This window comes from Crinia signifera, chromosome 1, assembly GCF_055691185.1.
Source record: "Crinia signifera chromosome 1, ASM5569118v1, whole genome shotgun sequence".
Classification (NCBI taxonomy): Eukaryota; Metazoa; Chordata; class Amphibia; order Anura; family Myobatrachidae; genus Crinia; species Crinia signifera.
In genome coordinates, this window is record NC_139217.1 from 116037125 (window position 1) to 116056058 (window position 18934).

An 18934-nucleotide genomic window follows, 5' to 3' on the forward strand; every position below is an offset into this window, starting at 1 on the left:
TACCCATCTCTGCAGCCTAACCCTAACCTACCTATCTCTGCAGCCTAACCCTAACCTGCCCATCTCTGCAGCCTAACCATAAACCCTCTACCCACAGCCTAACCCTAACCTTCCCATCTCTGCAGCCTAACCCTAACCTACCCATCTTTGCAGCCTAACCGTAACCCCTCTACCCACAGCATAACCCTAACCTTCCCATCTCTGCAGCCTAACCCTAACCTACCCATCTCTGCAGCCTAACCATAACCCCTCTACCCACAGCCTAACCCTAACCTTCCCATCTCTGCAGCCTAACCCTAAACTTCCCTTTCCTGCAGCCTAACCCTACCCCTCCCGACAGTCTAACTCTAATCTTCCCATCTCTGCAGCCTAACCCTAACCTGCCCATCTCTGCAGCCTAACCGTAAACCCTCTACCCACAGCCTAACCCTAACCTTCCCATCTCTGCAGCCTAACCCTAACCTACCCATCTCTGCAGCCTAACCCTAACCTACCTATCTCTGCAGCCTAACCCTCACCTGCCCATCTCTGCAGCCTAACCATAAACCCTCTACCCACAGCCTAACCCTAACCTTCCCATCTCTGCAGCCTAACCCTACCCCTCACTACAGTCTAACTCTAATCTTCCCATCTCTTCAGCCTAACCCTAACCTGCCCATCTCTGCAGCCTAACCGTAACCCCTCTACCCACAGCCTAACCCTAACCTTCCCAACTCTGCAGCCTAACCCTAAACTACCTATCTCTGAAGCCTAACCCTAACCTACCCATCTCTGCAGCCTAACCATAAACCCTCTACCCACAGCCTAACCCTAACCTTCCCATCTCTGCAGCCTAACCCTAACCTTCCCATCTCTGCAGCCTAACCCTAATCTTCCCATCTCTGCAGCCTAACCCTAACCTTCCCATCTCTGAAGCCTAACCCTAACCTACCCATATCTGCAGCCTAACTCTAACCCCCTGTCCCTGGGGCCCAGTAGCAAGACCTGTATAGTTACTATTCGGGGTGTTATTATATGAGCTTGCGCTAGGTGTCGGGTGTGGTTTATTAGGTCTACAGCAACTAGGTGGACAAGCATTGGGTCGACACTACTAGGTCGACAGGCAGCAAGGTCGACATGGGTCTAGGTCGACAGGACATTAGGTAGACACAATCATTATGTCGACATGGGCGAGGTCGACAGTCAAAATGTCGACATGGTGTTTTTCACTGTTTTTTTTACCCAAATGTCAACACAGTCGGCATGGACACAGTTTGAAGTGCACCGCTTCACTCGCGATGATTCGGGCACACTATTTTATTCTACCACCACACCCTAGTGCAGGCATGTCCAGCGTTGGCCCTCCAGATGTTCACATCCCAGCATGCTTTGCCACAGTTTTGCTATTAGAGAATGCTAAAACTATTGCAAAGCATGCTGGGATGTGTAGTTTCAAAACATCTGGAGGGCCAACGTTGGACATGCCTGCCCTAGTGGATGGTAGGGCATGAAATACCGCCTGTCGGCACATGACGGCTCAAAAAGCTGTGAAAAACCCTGTGTCGCCCTTTTGACTGTCGATCTTGCCCATGTCGACCTAAATCCATGTCGACATTGTTGCCTGTCGAGCTAGTGGTGTCGTCCCAATGCTTGTTGACCTAGTTGCTGTAGACCTAATGACCGCATCCCTAGTTGTCATGGCTCCCCACTACACATCTGCTCTTTGTCCAAAGTAATCTGTCATAACCTACATTTGGCATCCAGAGTGGTAAGTTTCTTTGCATTTGGCATATTAGCTACAGTATTACTTTCTTTGTGTTTCTGAAGTAAGGATGTGGTCTCATCAGAGCTTTGATCAGATACACGGGGAAATGAACTAAGATCGAATAGGTACCACTAGTCATTTACGCATCCATTCGCTGTAAAATACGATCATATTTCACACATCGGCAAATTTACGAACATACAAATACATGAGATTCGTAGGTACTTGTGGAGTATCACGGCTCCCACGACCTTCATCGTATCCTGATTGTATGCTAAAAATCGCATCGCATCGCATGCGATTTTGCACTGAAATGCATCAGAATGCATTGAAATGTGTATTAAACTTGTGAAATGCCCCCAAATGCCATTTTTCATAGTGCACCACCCCCACTATCAACGTCAACCCGAAGCGTGGCGAGCGTAGCGAGCCCGCGAGGGGCGGCGGTATGCGTCCTACGACCTTTTTATACCCCCACTATCCACGTCGGCGTGGAGTTGAGAATAGAATAGTGTGGCGAGCGCAGCGAGCCACTGAGCCCGAAGCGTGGCGAGCGCAGCGTGCCCCGCGAGGGGACGCGGATACCTTCACAGCTATACGCGTCCCCTCGCGGGCTTCACAGGTATCCGCGTCCGCTCGCCACGCTTCGGGCTCGGTTGCTCGCTGCGCTCGCCACACTATTCTATTCTCAACTCCACGCCGACGTGGATAGTGGGGGTATGAAAAGGTCGTAGGACGCGTACCGCCGCCCCTCCCGGGCTCGCTGCGCTCGCCACGCTTCGGGTTGACGTTGATAGTGGGGGTGGTGCACTATGAAAAATGACATTTGGGGGCATTTCACTAGTTTAATACACATTTCAATGCATTCTGATGCATTTCAGTGCAAAATCGGGTGCCATCGCATCGCATCGGATGCCATCGTATGGCATCCGATGCGATCGCATACGATTTTTGAGCAAAAATGCTCAAAAATCTGTAAAAATCGTATCGCATCGTATGCCACTACATATGGCATACGATGCCATATGATGGGGATGCGATGGCATACGATTTTTGAGCAAAAATGCTCAAAAATCGGTAAAAATCGTATCGCATCGTATGCCATCGTATGCCACTACATATGTCATACGATGCCATACGATGGGAGCCGTGATACTCCACAAGTACCGATTCGTATATTATAGTCATTCATATTTTTACAAATTTCTCAAAAATACGAATGGATACGCCATCGATAGAATACGTCCGTTAAAGCCTATTCTTTTCAATGGAAAAGAGTTTATGAATGACAAAAACAATCATAAGCGCTCAATTACTTTACAAAAAAAATAAGTGTTCAGTGAATACAATTCGATGTTAACCGAAAAAAGCAAAAAAAGAGGATATGTATCCAAAGGAAGGAAAGTCTTTCGGTTCTTTGTGTTGAAGTGGAAGAATTCTCAAAATGTGAAGTCGAATGATCCAGTGATTATTCAAGAAACGATCCAAAAGATTGTGAAAAAGACAAAAACATACAATGTATAGCACTGTTTATAAATGAAATAAATCTTATTAAAGGGTCTCTATGATTTTAAAGTGTTGAAACTTTAAAATCATTAACATTTAACAACACATATACATACGTAGCCATTCAATGTCATAAAAATACTAATACATATGACAACAAACTAAATATGAATTCTTAGTAAATTTACCCCACAGTATCAATGCAGATCAACTATATGATGCCAAATTCTCATGTGATTTTACGCTATCACTTTGTACTTCGTGGCCAGAGGCACATTGAGGGAGAAGCTGTCTCATCTAAATACCTGTGATAGGTGACTGGAAGTTTTCCAGAGGTACAGTTATACAGATCGGCAACATCTTTTAATTCTGGAACATCCTGTAGAATGACATGGGTGCCGGACAGGGTCCCGACAGTCGGGATCCCGGCAGGATTTACCCGAAGTTGGGATCCCGACTGTCAAAACACAGACAGCTGGGTTCCCGACGGCCACCTGCTATTTTCCCTGGTGGGGCTCCACAACCCTCATAGAGGGAGAAAGAATAGGTGGCGAGCGTAGCAAGCCACAGTGCCCGCAGCGTGGCAAGCGCAGCGAGCCCGCAAGGTGCTTAGTTGCTCTCACCATGCTGTCTGCGTCCGGCCAGTCGGGATCCCGATGTCGGGATAATGACTGTCGGGATCCCGACTGTCGGACCCCTGTACCACACCCGAATGACATACATTCAGCATTTAACCACAGTTTCATGCTGTCTGGAAAACCTAGGAGCTGTTTGTCATTACCGTCCACTATATGAAGCTGGTTTGCAGTGTGGCCACGTCCATAACCTTGGTTACCTGGCCACTATAAGCAATTAGATTCAGTTAAGTCGGCTTTGCATGACATAACAGTACACTTGACACCAGTTTCAGTGTTTAGTTTGATGCCATTATTTGCTGCCTTTTTTGAAAACGTGTACTCCCTCATCGTAGCTGCAGTCATGTTATGCAGCCCTTCCAGCCGCACCTAGTCCTAAGCAACTACTCCACTGTTTCTCTTTTCCACTGACACTATAACGTAGCATTTCATATGCAAATACAGCTGCATTTGCAGCATGAATATACACATGCTCAATGGTAGCTACTGTCCGTGGGATTCAGTGGAGGAAACACATGGGGGGGGGGGGTTATTCTAGTTCACTCGCAAAGGCACAATCACTCTCTAATGGACAAAACCATATGCACTGCAGGTGGGGCTGCTGTAACATGTGCAGAGAGGGTTAGATTTGGGGTTTTATTGTTTCTGTGCAGGGTAAATACTGGCTGCTTTATTTTTACACTGCAATATAGATATCAGTTTGAAGCATAAACCCCACCAAATCTAACTCTCTCTGCACATGTTACATCAGCCCCACCTGCAGTGCATATGGTTTTGTCCATTAGAGAGTGATTGTGCCTTTGCGAGTGAACTAGAATAACCCCCATTGTGTGCATCACTTGCACCAGACACAAAGGGCAATGGGTCCAACACATATCAACCACATGTATCCCACATATTAAATGTATGGAGCATACGATGCCAAAGTCTGCATGTAACTATATAATATAATTATTTGTTATTATTAATATTATTAACAAAATGATTTAGTGTATGAATGTGAGAGTACATTATTATGCAGCCTTGTAATATAATCCTCTAATTAGATCTTTATTATTACTATTTTTCTTGAAAAATGAATGTGCTTATTTGCTTTGAGTTACCAATTGCTATGCCATTTATTCTGTAAGATCCTGCTGTAAGGCTTCATACAAATAAACGGATAACTATCAGAGCTCTGTCAAGCTATAAAATATAGCGACAACATTTAGGCAACTAGCCAAACAAAATACTTAAGTATTACACAATGATGTCTTTGTTTGTTGTGAACTCTGGATTTATATATTGCCATCTGTGAAATGTGTAACAAAAGCCATCCACTGCAGCAAAGAAAAATATGGCATGAAAATAGGTTCCTGGAAGTAAGTAATTAAGTCAAACTATTAATTATTAAGTGTAAACGATTTTGAATAACTCATATCCTAAAGTACAGATGGAGCCACGCACATTCATCTCGACTGCGCACCTAGACGAGGGTTTTGGCACGTCACCATTGCAGTGCGCTCAGAACCATTGAGGCGTGTTCAGGCACGCCATACAATGTGCATGCAATACACATCTCCACCACTGGGTGAATAATGCTTCACTAATCCAGCGGCAGATTGATATACTGATGGAGCCACGCCATTCTCAGAGAAGGGGACGCGCTTGCATTTAAGAGGGTCGCGCCTCCCATTGTTGTGAATAGGGCGCATGCACATCTCATTCTCGGTGAATGGCACTGTGGCTCCATCTGTACAGTATAGTACAATACAAACTCTTGAAAATGGACTGTAAAAACTGTAATGTACAGTGGCCAGGTGTAGTAAATGTACCCCTTTAAAGTACAGTAAATGTAAAGAGTACATTTTCCTTCATCCTGCTATACTGTGTACTGTAAAAAATAATACTCCTTGTTCTGTACTGCAAATGTAATTTTTACAGTAATGTACATTTTTGGCCACAGGAAATGTGTAATAGAGGCATACAGTATTGTAAAAATGTACTACTATACAGTAAATCACTCATTGCACTGTTTAAAACTTTTGTATGCACAGTACTGTGCTGTATGTACTGTACTGTACAGTTGTTATTATTGTACTCTACAGTTCTTTACATATTTCACACAGCAGGAGCCCCGTAGCCCCTGTGGCTACTAGTGTTAACTACTGTAGTGTAGTATAATGAGGCGCATGTACAGCAGTGCCGGTACACAAGTGTAAACTATGCCAACGATGGCTCCTTAGATGTGGGCTCCCATGAAGCCCTGGCATAAACCCAGTAGCCATTTTGTTAACCCATTAGGTGCTCAAGTCTGGCCTGCTCGTACTGTATGTCATTCACAGTGTAGCATAATTCTGTGTTTAATGAGAAACAGCTTCTTCATTAAGCTGGCCCCTCTGCCTGTCACATACAAAAGGGGCAGCCCGGCAGTGACAGCGCACCTCATTTCAGCAAGGGCCTCCCTGCTTCACATGGCACCTGTCATCTGCATTGTATTATGAATCACGGCGGAGAATGCAAGCAGCGGTGATCAGCACCGGAGACTGGGAGTAGTGGTGGTATAGTGGTGCCAGAGCAGCCAGTGCCAGCCCCCCTCCTTTGAAGAGATAGGAGCCACCACTGCAATCAATCAGCAAAGCACTAATTGGGCCATGGTGATCTTAGATTGATTGTAGAGTCTGCCACAGTCTGGAAGAATAGAGTGCTGTTCAGTAGTGCTCGCAGACACTTTGTTATGACCCCAGTCAGTCCCCTCTGTATCTGCCACTGACAGTTCAGCAGTGGGCAGGGGAGGGACACAGTGCAGGAAATACTGGCCAAGAGAGCTGCTATTAAAAGGAGCTGGATGAAAGGCTCAGTGACTCCTCAAATCCACCCTTCGGTCCATGCACCACCTAGTCCCCCAATTTACTTAATACGAGGTCTTGCTACCTTATTTATTGAAGTACCCTCATAATTAAAAAAATAATATATAGTGTTGAACGAGCTCTAAATCTGTAAACATTTGTCCAACTGCAGTGGAAAATTGCAGCTTTTTGCTTAAGTACCCCTTTAAAGTAAATGTAACATTTGCCTCATGCAATACAAAACCGACAATAACAAAAATATCTTACCATCAGAGGAGTAACTCTGGGAGGCAATGGAGTCATCTGCCGCCGGGCTCCTACTCCAAAGGGGGCTCTGCAAGTTTGAATCAGTTCATTGAAAGCTGTCAATATGGCTTCTGTGGCTGATTCCCCATTCTAGCAGGACAATATTTGTCTTAATCTCTTTATTCTGAACATAATTTTTGCACACATGCATATATTTATATAAGGTGGTATGTGTGTGTGTGTGTGTGTGTGGGGGGGGGGGTGGCACCAATATTTATCTTGCCTTCGGGCAACTGGGATGAACTTACGCCACTGCTTACCATTAAGAAATATTATGAATGTATTATTTTAATGTGATGCACATTATGGAGTACCTGTCTATACTCTACATGCTAACTTTTTTTTTCTCCTCTCCGGTCACATCTGACTCATTGTTAATGAAGGCTAGGGGGCCCAGTAACAATGCCTCTGTAACCCAGGCCCACCTATCAGTACCAGGGAAGTGCTGCATCTGGTAATACGTGTGTAAGGTAAGAAGTATCAGTGTGTGGTGGAGGTGGTAAGCCTGATAAAACAAAACCTTACTTCACAGCTGAATGTTTGTCAATGTACTGCTAATGTAAGTATTTTTTTATCATTGTATGTACCGACATATCTACCTCCATGGAATGCCCCTCCGGTCAGGCTTTGCGAATTTCGGGTGTGTTCTTGAAATTATTTGTTTTTGTTGCAAACATTATTGAGTATTCTGCTAAAAGTAAGTCTCTTAAAAGCTGTACAAATTCTGACACACTGTACTGTATTTACAATAATCTAAACTGAATGTCTAAGTGCTGCACACTTAGGTATTTGTGTACAGTGAACTTTGTATTGAAATATTTCTCGCTATGAAATATGGAACAAAGAACATCCACAACAAAAAAGAAAAACATGAGACGTAATTGGGTTCCTGGTGATTACAATGTAATAAAGAGAGATTTTATTAGGAAGTATTATGCTTGTTAGAAAAAATGAAATTATAGTCATTTCCAATGTGATTATATTATAATTATTTCTCTATTTGACTTCAAATCAAGTCTTTATTTCAAAGTAGATGTTCACAGATAAAAATGTTTTATATCTCCTAAATGGATCTCACATTAAATTAGAACGTAAACGGTTTCTAAGTCGTACTGACATTACCGCAGGGAAAAAGCTCAGTAAGAAAATAATATGCTCTTTATTTGGAATTCTGAGTTGCTTTGCGGAACTATTTTCCATGTACTATTTTTCAGCAATTCATAAACTTTTTAGGGGGTTATATGCAAGAAATAAAAATTGGTAATTTAAAAATAAGGAACTTAAAAATTAGATAAAACAACGCTACAAGGCTGTACACAAGAAGGAAAAAGAAGCCGGTGCCGGTCTTACATGGATACAAAATTTAAGTCACTGATTCAGCAAAATATAACTAGATTACTAAATGCAAAATGTGAATGGGGGTGATTCAGTAGTGATGGTGGTGTGGGGCTCTGCATGCATGTATTTGCAGACCCGCTTTGTGAACGCCTCTGGCGAGTATTACACTCACCGAGGCGATTGCACGGGTAGGGATGGGAGGGAGGCGGATGGGGCCAGACACCAGCCCGGAGCAGGGGAATGCCCAGCGTTTTATGGGTGTTCCCCTCTTCGGCGAACACCGAAGGAAATAAGTATAGACTGACTTTTATTACAAAGGGGAGAGAAATCATTTGATGGTTGGCGTTTGAATGGGCAGTATTTATGTACGCTGCTCATACCCCTTTCACATCGCAACTAATTACTGGTTTGACCTGGTAATTAGTGCGATGTAAAAGGGGTTACCGTGTCCCGAAAACAGGTAGCAACACAGCAGTAACAACCGGTAAGAAAGTTCTTACCGGTTCATTGCCTTGTTGCTTGGCGGTGTGAACGGGTTAAACAGGTCGAGCGACCCGTTTCCTGTTCACACTATGAAGGAGGCAGCACTTGGAGCAGCTCCAGCTGTAAGTTCTGCCTCGTCCCCCACCCCCTGATGATACGCTGACTTCCCGCCGCGTCCCCAGATGACGTCAGAGAACCGGCAATAAGGCTGGTTCATTGTGGGAATGTGAACATTCCAAAATACAGGTTCGCACTTTTAAAACCATTTTAAAGTCCCGGTGTGAACCTTCATTTTGCAATGTGAAAGCAGCATCAGTGAGCCTTGCTGAATCAGACCCTTTGTCCCTAAGAGGGTGGTAAGGTGATGTTATGGAAATCAGAGAAAAGGATCACCCATGCTTAGGGCATTCAATGAGAAAAATTCTCTGTGTTTTATGGAGAATTTTTGCCTTTTTCGCCTTGGACGGAGCATTTTGCTCTCCAAAAGTGAACCACCCTATTCAATGTGAAATATTCTCCATCTTTCTAAGTGATTTTCGCCGTCTCTCTCCGTGTAGAAATTCTCCATCTTTTGATGGAGAGCTGGAATGTGAACTTTTAAACTAAAAGTTTTTTTTTTTTAATTTTGGTGTCAAAAAATCAGTTTTTTTTTTTCTGTAAAGGGGCATGTTATTTTTATTCATGTGCTTATAGCACATGAATATATATTTAATAAAAAAAATATTTTTTTTTTAATTTTTTTTTTTTTTACACAGTGCAGCCAGCAGGGGGCCGGAGCGCTGGAGCCGCTCATTAGATATTCATATATTCACTGCACCCGATCGTTAATATGCACGATCGGGTGCAGTGAATACTAGGTCCCCCGCTGGCTATAGGGGGGGGGCAGCCTGTGCTGCCTGGGTCCCGGGGAGCCCCCTCCCCTCCACATATGTTCTGGGGCATCCAGGGAGACTTTAATCTCCCTGGATGCCACCGTCCCACGGCTCCCTGTCAGCTCCCTGCCGCGGACGCTCGTCCGCTGCAGGGGTTAAGACTCGCCGCGAGTGGCGGCGAGTCTTTAATACATTGAATAGTGGGAGCAGGAGGCTCCGGAACACAGAGAGTGCATGGCGAGAGAAAAAATCTCTCGCCATGCACAGAGAATTTTTTTCATTGAATACTGCCCTTAGTCCTAGGTGTTCACTTTAAATGAGGACAAATATAGAAAGAAATAATAAACGAAAAGTAAAAAACTTTTATCACATATAAATTATAAATTCACCATATAATCCTCTTAGGTATAAATTCATTTGAATTACAATAATGTAAAAATAATTACTGGTGTAATTACCAGCCGGACATAATTATATAAACACACACTTTATTTATTCAAAGAAGGAAAACTAAAAATACGATATAAGCCGATAAACTATTAAATCCCTTTTTTAAGTGCAATTAACTACACATTTAATTTGTAAAATCATTAATATTTTACAATATGCATAGTACAAGCACAATGTCGTCGATTGCTGGATCTAATTTTTGTCTTTCTCATAAATTCACACATTAATTGATTCAATTAGAGACCCTTTTTCTCACCTGGTAAATAATTTGTTAATGGGAGTTAACTCATATGATCCAGGATAAATTCCTGGACCTATATGCTACCACAGCCACAGCCATTTATAATAGATTTCAGTAGATCTCTACAGAATGACGGTATGTTCAGAATGTCTTCATTTGAAATGTCATGTAAAATGCAGATAATCTCAGAATGTCACCATTAGGGTTGGGCTGTCACTAGGGGAGATTAGGGATATGCTTTGGTGGGTTTAGTGTTAGGCACTATGAGCATGGTTAGGATATGTTTAGGTATTACGAATAGTCGAACTGTACTCACTGGAATAATGGCACATCAGATGACTCCACTGGAACTGCACCTCAATGACTGCCAAACAAGAAGCTGCAGCCGCTGGCCCATGTGACACTACTAGACCACTGGGTACGGTTTGTTTATATTCTTTTATGTCAGTATTACTGAAATGTTTAATGTTTACAAAGTTAACAATAACAATTCAACGTTCTCATGTTGACACAATGAATGTCGGCTTATTATACCCTCCCCCATAGGATAGGTTATGTCATACTATGTGTATCTACATACAGCTGAGCAAGTGGGTGGTATTAGGGAGGGCTACTATTCCAGGAATCCTGAAGAATGCACATAATCCCTGCATTAAGCATCTAACCCCTGGCAACGATATGAAACCACTGACAAAAAGCATGTAACCCCTGGCAATGAGCAAACAACCTTTGGCAACAAGCAAGAAACCCTTGGCAATGAGAAAGAAACCTCTGACAATGAAATTTCTAGCTACACCACTGATAAAGTGCAAGGCCTACTTTCTAATGTGTTTTTAGAGGAAGGCATCAGAGTTGAGCTGGTATGGGGCAGGTAGAAATTGATGGAGAGGAGCAGGAGGTGGAGTGGAGTGGGGGGGTTGGGACAAAGTGGTGTAGGTGGGGTTAGAGAGACTGACCTGGGTACCTTTACTATTTTGATATAGATTTTAAACAAATAAATTGATGCAGGTCACCTCAGTCCTCCCTGCCCAGCTCCCTCTCCACCCACGCTCTGACTACTGCTTGCCAACCCCCTCCACCTCTGCGTTGTCCCATCCCAAACTTCTTCACCCTGCTCTACCCCAACATGTCTCACCACATCCCACTGATTACTCTCATACTTGCCCCTGGTGACCAGCTGGAACTTATTGGGACGTGCACATCTCAGCTCCAACTTTGTGTGCAATCAGGAGATGGTATAGACCAGTGGTAGCCAAACCTAGCCCTCGAGAGCTACCAACAGTTCACATTTTCCAGACAACCTAGCTGCTGCACAGCTTCACTCATTAATCACTGACACATTTTAAAAGATACAGAGATGGAGCTAATTAGCTCACTTTGATTCTGTGAGGAGACCTGCAAAACATGCACTGTTGGTAGCTCTCGAGGACTAGGGTTGGCTACCCAGGTATAGACCTTACAAATTTACTAGCCACTGATATTACTGATATTCATGCAAAGTGCAGCTGATTGTCAGCCACAGCAAGGAAATATAAAAACTGAATGCACCACTGATCTTGTGGCCTCCCAGGTGACATGCCTATGTGTAGCAAGGCTTAGCGGGAAATTCACTAAGATGGGAGTTCTAATTCACATCAGAATCTACTTCACATTTATTTAGCACCTTCTAGTAGATACTGTAATAGATAGTTTCTGATTGGTTGCCTATTGCAACATCCCATATGAAAGAGAACTCCCATCTTATTAAATTTCCCCTTTAGTTTCTAAATACAAAGTCACAGTATGTCTTCCACAATATCTGCAGTTACAGTATACTGTAGCTGAACCGAAATTTCATTTCAATGTGGGGTATTTCACTTAAACTTGTAGGATTCAAAATGACATATACGCATAACACTGATCTTTATGAATCTGTAGTCTATTTCTGAGAATGTGTTACGAAAGAAAATTAGGATATTTCAAAAACTCGTTGTTCCTCCTTTGAATACTCCCATTTATTTGTTACTATATTAAGTTGTTTAACAGTCCAAAAAAAAAAGTTTTCCGGACTTCGCACTTTTTTAATTTTATTATTGTATTTATTTTATTTCAGTTATTCCAAATAATGCCGAATTCTTTGGGTTTTCATAGAACAAAACAGGCATATTCTGACATAGACCATCCAGGTTCAGCCAGTTCCAGCCTTGTTAAGCCTGATGAATAACAGATGCAGCTTCACTTAAACAATCAGAAACGTTACAGGTTTTTCTGGCTATCTCCATAGGATTGGCAAAGAGCCTACCCAAATGGAGAACAGATTTCTGTATTCTCCGTAGGCAAAGCATAAACTATGCAAATTGTATAAACTGCAGGATGTTGATGAGCACATAAACTTGGGTTTCCATTGTTTTACATACTTAGATCTGATTTTGCAAAGGTTGACATTGTGTAGTCATCTGGTCTTTGAACAGTGTAAAATAGAAACAATAAATTAGCATATATGTGGCTGAGTAAGCAAACTTGGAGCGATTTCATTTGCACGGGTTTGCAGAACTTTATAGGAGTTAAGTGGGCTCTGCGTAGTAAGCAGTGTTTACACATCTGACGCTTATTTAAAACAAAAACACACTTTTTGACCTATATACAGTAGGTTCTGTGGGGTGTATTTAATGCGGCCAGCGAGGGGGTTAAACGGCAGGGATTGCCGAAAACAAGCAACCCACTCTGGCCGCTCATCCTATTCAATGTTCCAGGGGAATCCTCGCTGTCAGAGGACGGTGAGGATTCCTTCAAACAGCGAGGCTCGCGGCCAATGCAGGGCCCCCACTACATTTAACCGCAAACCTCACTGTTTTAGCAGTCTCATACGCAGTTTCCCCCTCGCTCCAAAAACTGAGTTTTTGTGACCCTGTTACTGTCACAGCTCGCCCCAGCATTGAATACTGCCCTGTATGTGATCTATAACCACATAACCAACATCACTTCAGGCACTTAAAAAAATTAATTGATTAAATTCTTAAAATATATTTGCAAACATTTACTTCACCAATTGTTTCAACAGCAGGAGAGTCACATTACAATGGACAAATATATATATATATATAATCAATGCAGAATTCTTTGGGTTTTCATAGAACAAAACAGGCATATTCTGACATAGACCATCCAGCTTCAGCCAGTTCCAGCCTTGTTGAGCCTCATCAGTGAAGACGTGTTGTTTTGGTGAGTATCTGATGAATATCTGATGAATATCTTTAACAGATGACTGTTACAAAAAAGGAAAAAACAAGGAAAAAATAATGTAAAAGGAACCTTTCCTTTATTAGTACTTTCCTTATAACCTACAGGGTAATTATTGATCAATGTTCCAAATACAAGTACAGTAGTTCATACATCAGCAGAAATTCCATCTGAATACAATTCACAATGCTAAGGATTGCAGTCCTCAATACAGAAATATTCCTCTCTTCCTCAGTAGTTTCCAGTATAAATGGCACTATAATGAAAACTACAGAGGAAGAGAGGGATCTAGGATTCACTATATCAGGGGACTTAAAGACAGGTAGGCAATGTAACAAAGCAATAAAGAAGGCAAGTCAGATGCTTGGTTGCATAGGGAGAGGTATCAGCAGTAGAAAGAAAGAAGTAATAATGCCACTGTATAGGTCATTGCAGTGGCGGATTCAGGGGGGGGGCACCCGGGCATGTGCCCCCCTGTCATTTAACCAGAGATATCGCCAGGCAAAGCTGTAACGTTTTTTCCCCCATTAGATAATATGGGACCCGTCAATTCTGACCCCCACCCAGTTCCGACGGCTGTCAGTTCCCACCCTAGCATCACAGAAGCTTGTGGTTGATCCCATTCAATACCAAATCGCTGGGCCTTCAATATGATACCAGGCTGGTCCATATCGGTCAATCAGTTCCAGAGATATTGCATGTAAACCGATTATTATTTTTGAAATGTAATTTCATGGCTGTTAATGTTCTTTGAGGGCAGATTACTCTGGAACCAAGCACCCAAATCATTCAAAGCCCACTTAAAATTTCTTCAATATGATACTTGTCTCATGTAAATGGGTCAATTGGTTCCGAATATATAGCCGGTTAAATGAGATAACTGGTTAAAGGAGGGAGGGGTGGTTTTCTCTCCCCCTCACACTAGAAAATGCCGGGACTAGGCTGGTGTAAAAGGGGCCAACCTGGGAATGCATTTTCTGGTGTGAAAGGGGTATTATTTCATATAGCCGGGACCTGCAGTGCTCTGAATACAGCCGGGCTCTGCCACTGTCAGTGGTTATCACTTCTGCCTGGCGGCGGCTGTCCCCCATTTACCGCGAGCATGTATTCCCCCTAGGCAATGAACATGTAATCCCACATGGCAACGAGCATGGAACCTCTGGCAATGAGCATGGAACCCTTGGCAATGAGCATGTAGATAAGCAGCACTTATGTAGCATAATTTTTAATAGGCATTATGGTGTTTGGCATAATACATAATGGACATAATGGCATGGACATTATGGTAAATGTTTAATGCGTGCCTTTGGTGAACAATGTCCCTGTTTATGAAGCGTATTGTGAATTTTGGCTTAATCTGTGTGGCATTATGTGAATTTTGGCTTAATATGCTTGGCGTTATGTGAATTTTTTTCTCAATCCGTGTGGCATTATGTGAATTTTGGTTTAATCCGTGTGGCATTATGTGAATTTTGGTTCAATCCGTGTGGCATTATGTGAATTTTGGTTCAATCCGTGTGGCATTATGTGAATTTTGTCTCAATCCGTGTGGCATTATGTGAATTCTGGCTCAATCCGTGTGGCATTATGTGAATTTTGGCTCATTCCATTTGGCATCATGTGTAAGGGGCAAGTATAATGGGGTCTAGTATTTTGTTGCATAATGTGTAGAAGTTGTTTATGGTGTTGTAAACTACACTCAAGGACACGCCCCCTGTTGAGTGGTCACACCCCCTTTTCCGGAGCGCGCCTTCGGCGCGCACACAACAACATCCTTCACTTTTGTCGCCATGGTGGGCCTGCATACTTTAAACACCAGGGCCTATTTTTAATTCCATTCCCACCCTCTCCTGCCGCTCTCTTAGCATGTACACTGGCACCACTAACACCGCCCCTCCCCCACCTAAACCCTCTTTTGTCATGGTGCCCCCCCTGTCATTTTATCCTGGATCCGCCCCTGGGTCATTGGTACGGCCTCACCTGGAGTACTGTGTTCAGTTCTGGAGGCCATATCTCCAGAAGGATATAAATACATTAGAGACTGTACAAAGAAGGGCAACTAAAATGGTACAGGGCCTACAGTACATCACAAAATGTACCAGGAAAGACTAAAAGATTCTAATAATGTATGTATAGTTTAGAGCAGAGAAGGGAAAGGGGGGACATGATAGAAACTTTCAAATATATCAAGGGCTTTTACAAGGTACAGGTGGGAGACATTCTTCCAGTGGCGTAACTATAGCCCCGCAGCCCCCGCAGTGGCGGGGAGGCGCTTAGGGACTGTGGGCTCCGATCTGCGGGGCTATAGTTACAACTTACTAGCTAGCCCTCCCACCCACCCAAGTAAACTTACACACCCCCCTTACCCCTCCGCATGCCGCCGCCGCTGCATTCAGGGTCCCGGCCGCAGAGCAGATCTTGTCCTGGCTCCGTCTCCTCCTGCAGTTCTAATGAAAAATAACTATCAGAAAATGGCTGCCCCCATACAGCAGACAGTTTTTTGGGATGCTAGAGGAGGCGCGGGCCTCCTCTAGCATCCTTAAAAACTGTCTGCTGTTAGGGGGCAGCCATTTTGTAAAAGTCATTATAGAACTGCAGGAGGAGACAGAGCCGGGGGAAGATCTGCGCTGCGGGACCCTGAATGCGGCGGTGGCATGCGGAGGGGTAAGGGGGGTGTTTAACTTCAAAAAATCTAGTTACGCCACTGCATTCTTCACAGGAACAGCAGCAGAACAAGAGGACATGCTCTGAAATTAGAGGGAGGAAGATTCAGGGGATATTTGAGGAAGAATTACTTCACAGAAAGAGTAGTAGATAAGTGGAATAGCCTCCCATCAGAGGTGGTAGAGGCAAATACAGTAGTACAATTTAAACATGCTTGGGATAGGCATATTGATATCCTTACAAAAAAATAAGGATTAAATATGGTTTGAGGCAACATGTTTAAAAAAGGGGCAGACTAGATGGACCAAGTGGTTCTTGGATCTGCTGTCAAATTCTATGTTTCTATGTAAATACCATTACTTCTTGTCCTAATGTGATTTTACAGTACCTCGCATTAGAAACACAAGTTTGCCAAAAATCGCGATTAGCGACTTTAGGTAATTTGTGGTGCTAACTGAATTAGGCCATTTATACTGATGCTTTTGCTCTCTAAGAGCTAAACTTACAAAGAGACTTCCTGCTAATGCTTTTGTTTTCTAAATGTTGGACTTTGTGCTGAGTGCTAAACTTGCAGAGGACTTTAGGCTAATTTACATTTATCTAGATTCTTACTTAATGCTATAGTTGCAGAGAACTACATAATAAACTGATTTTACACTCTAATGCTGGATCGAATGGGATCCATACAGATGACCAGCAGTGTGGATGCTGGAGGTCAGAATATCAGTTCTCTTCACACCTTAAACCTATCCCTCCCTCTCCGAAGCCTAACCCTAACCCTCATACCCCACCTCATACTTGCCTACTTTTGTAAACTAGTTTCAGGGAACTTATAGTTGGTAGTAGAATTTTTCACAGCGCCCCATTGGGGGGGGCGTGTCATGCTCCACCCAAAGGGCGTGTCTAGTTCCATATATGGAGAGATTGTGAAAATAGCTTGTGAACGTGGCACCTAGAAGCGTGGGTGTGTACTGCTACATCTGAGAGGAATATTTAAAAATGACTTATATACAAATGTAAATGATCCCCAAAGCAGTTTGTAAGAGCTACTGTACTTGCTAAACCTATCTCCCCCAGCCTAACACTACCTCTCTATGCATACTTACATTCAGTAAGCCAGCAGTTAGTTGTCATTGTGTTTGAGGGGACAGATCCCACAAACAAGCTTGTCTCTGATCTTACACGAGCCTGGTCTGTTTAAGTACCCCATAGTCAGCCTCCTTTGGGGTATTACACATGCTAATGGACTTTCAAATCTATGCGAAAAATAACATTCTAAAATAAAACGCTTTAGCTTTAAGTGCTGAACAAAACATTTCTTGGAATATTTTTCTACAACCTGAAAGTTTAGAAATGATAAAAGTAATAAGTAAAGTAAAATGGCATATCTGAAGCATGTGATTTTCTGATGGTTTCTTTATAGGCTGGAAGTGGGAAATGCAGACCACATAATCTCTCCATTCTTATTGCACAGGGATAAATTGTGTGCTTGGTAATGGCAAATGTCAAGAGAAAATCTGTTTGAAAGCAATCCAATTATTGCAGTTAAAATTGCACTATTTTTCAAAATGATTGTAAAGTATATAGCCGTAGAGTTTAGCATTAACCTTTGGACTGCTGAGGTCCTGAAATTCTATCAGTTTTACGTTATGCAAATGAGGTACAAATATACACTGACCGATTTCCAACATCTGTGCATTCTTTGCCAATTTTTATTTTTATTATTATTCTAGTGATCTATATATTGATTGCCACAGAGACTTACTACCATTCATTTGTACAGTTCACATCAGTGCTACTGTATTATTGCCTCCTGTTCAGGTGCTAGCAGCACCAATTACAGTATATAACATTTTGGACACTATGGGGAAAATTTAATAGGATGAGAGATTCAAAAAGTGAGACATTTGATAAGAAATCTCCAGTTTTTTTAAAGCGCCAATCATTTACACTGCAAAACCAGTTTGATTTTGCAGTGTAAATAATTGATGCTTTAAAAAAACTGGAGATTTCTTACCAAATCTCTCACTTTCTTAATCTCTCATTCTATTACATTTTGTATATAGAGGATCATCGGTCAGACTGGATTAAAACCCAGAAAGTTAAAACCAACTTGACACTTACTCAAATATCAGTCCCTATTTTCCCATAAAGATACCTTTATAAGAAAATAAGGACACATATTTGTGTAAGTCTCAAGTTTTATTCTGGTGACTGGGGAAGGATAAGGTTTACCCACATTCATCCAAGATGCCTTATACAAAGAAACCTTTATGTGAAAGTCACTCACATAAGTGTCTATGGGTTTATTCCATTGAAATGGTCACACAATACCAGTTCACTAATTTTGAACCAATTTTTCTTTGTTGGCACCCTGGTTGTAGGAAAAAGGATCGATAAGTGAGTAAGTGCAGTCCAGTAGCAACAGCTAGCAGCATGCTCAGCACCAGCCTGAGGGGAAGTTTTCATTTAGAGGTAATTCCGCAGTGGGTTAGGAAGGGGGGCTGCTGCTTCTGAGTCCCTAGGAGTGGGACCAGGGCAATGGAGTTTGAGGATGACTCTGAGGAGGAAGGGGAAGATAGTGACACAAAGTGTAGGGTGGCACATTGAGGGACATGAGAATATGGGAGCCCAATGTGGCATATGGA

The 18934-nt window shown here is 42.7% G+C and overlaps 1 long non-coding RNA gene across 4 annotated transcripts in view; it reads right to left on the minus strand.

Annotated features, from left to right (window-relative positions):
- The window catches only part of LOC146059706 (uncharacterized), a 95148-nt gene that overhangs the window by 30879 nt on the left and 45335 nt on the right, over window positions 1-18934 (minus strand). For 3 of the 4 annotated variants that reach the window (XR_014470305.1, XR_014470303.1, XR_014470301.1), the window contains one exon: window positions 13405-13647. This is a non-coding gene — a long non-coding RNA (uncharacterized LOC146059706). Of the gene's footprint in view, window positions 1-13404; window positions 13648-18934 lie in introns of those variants that run through there. The other variant, XR_014470307.1, reaches the window with a different exon arrangement.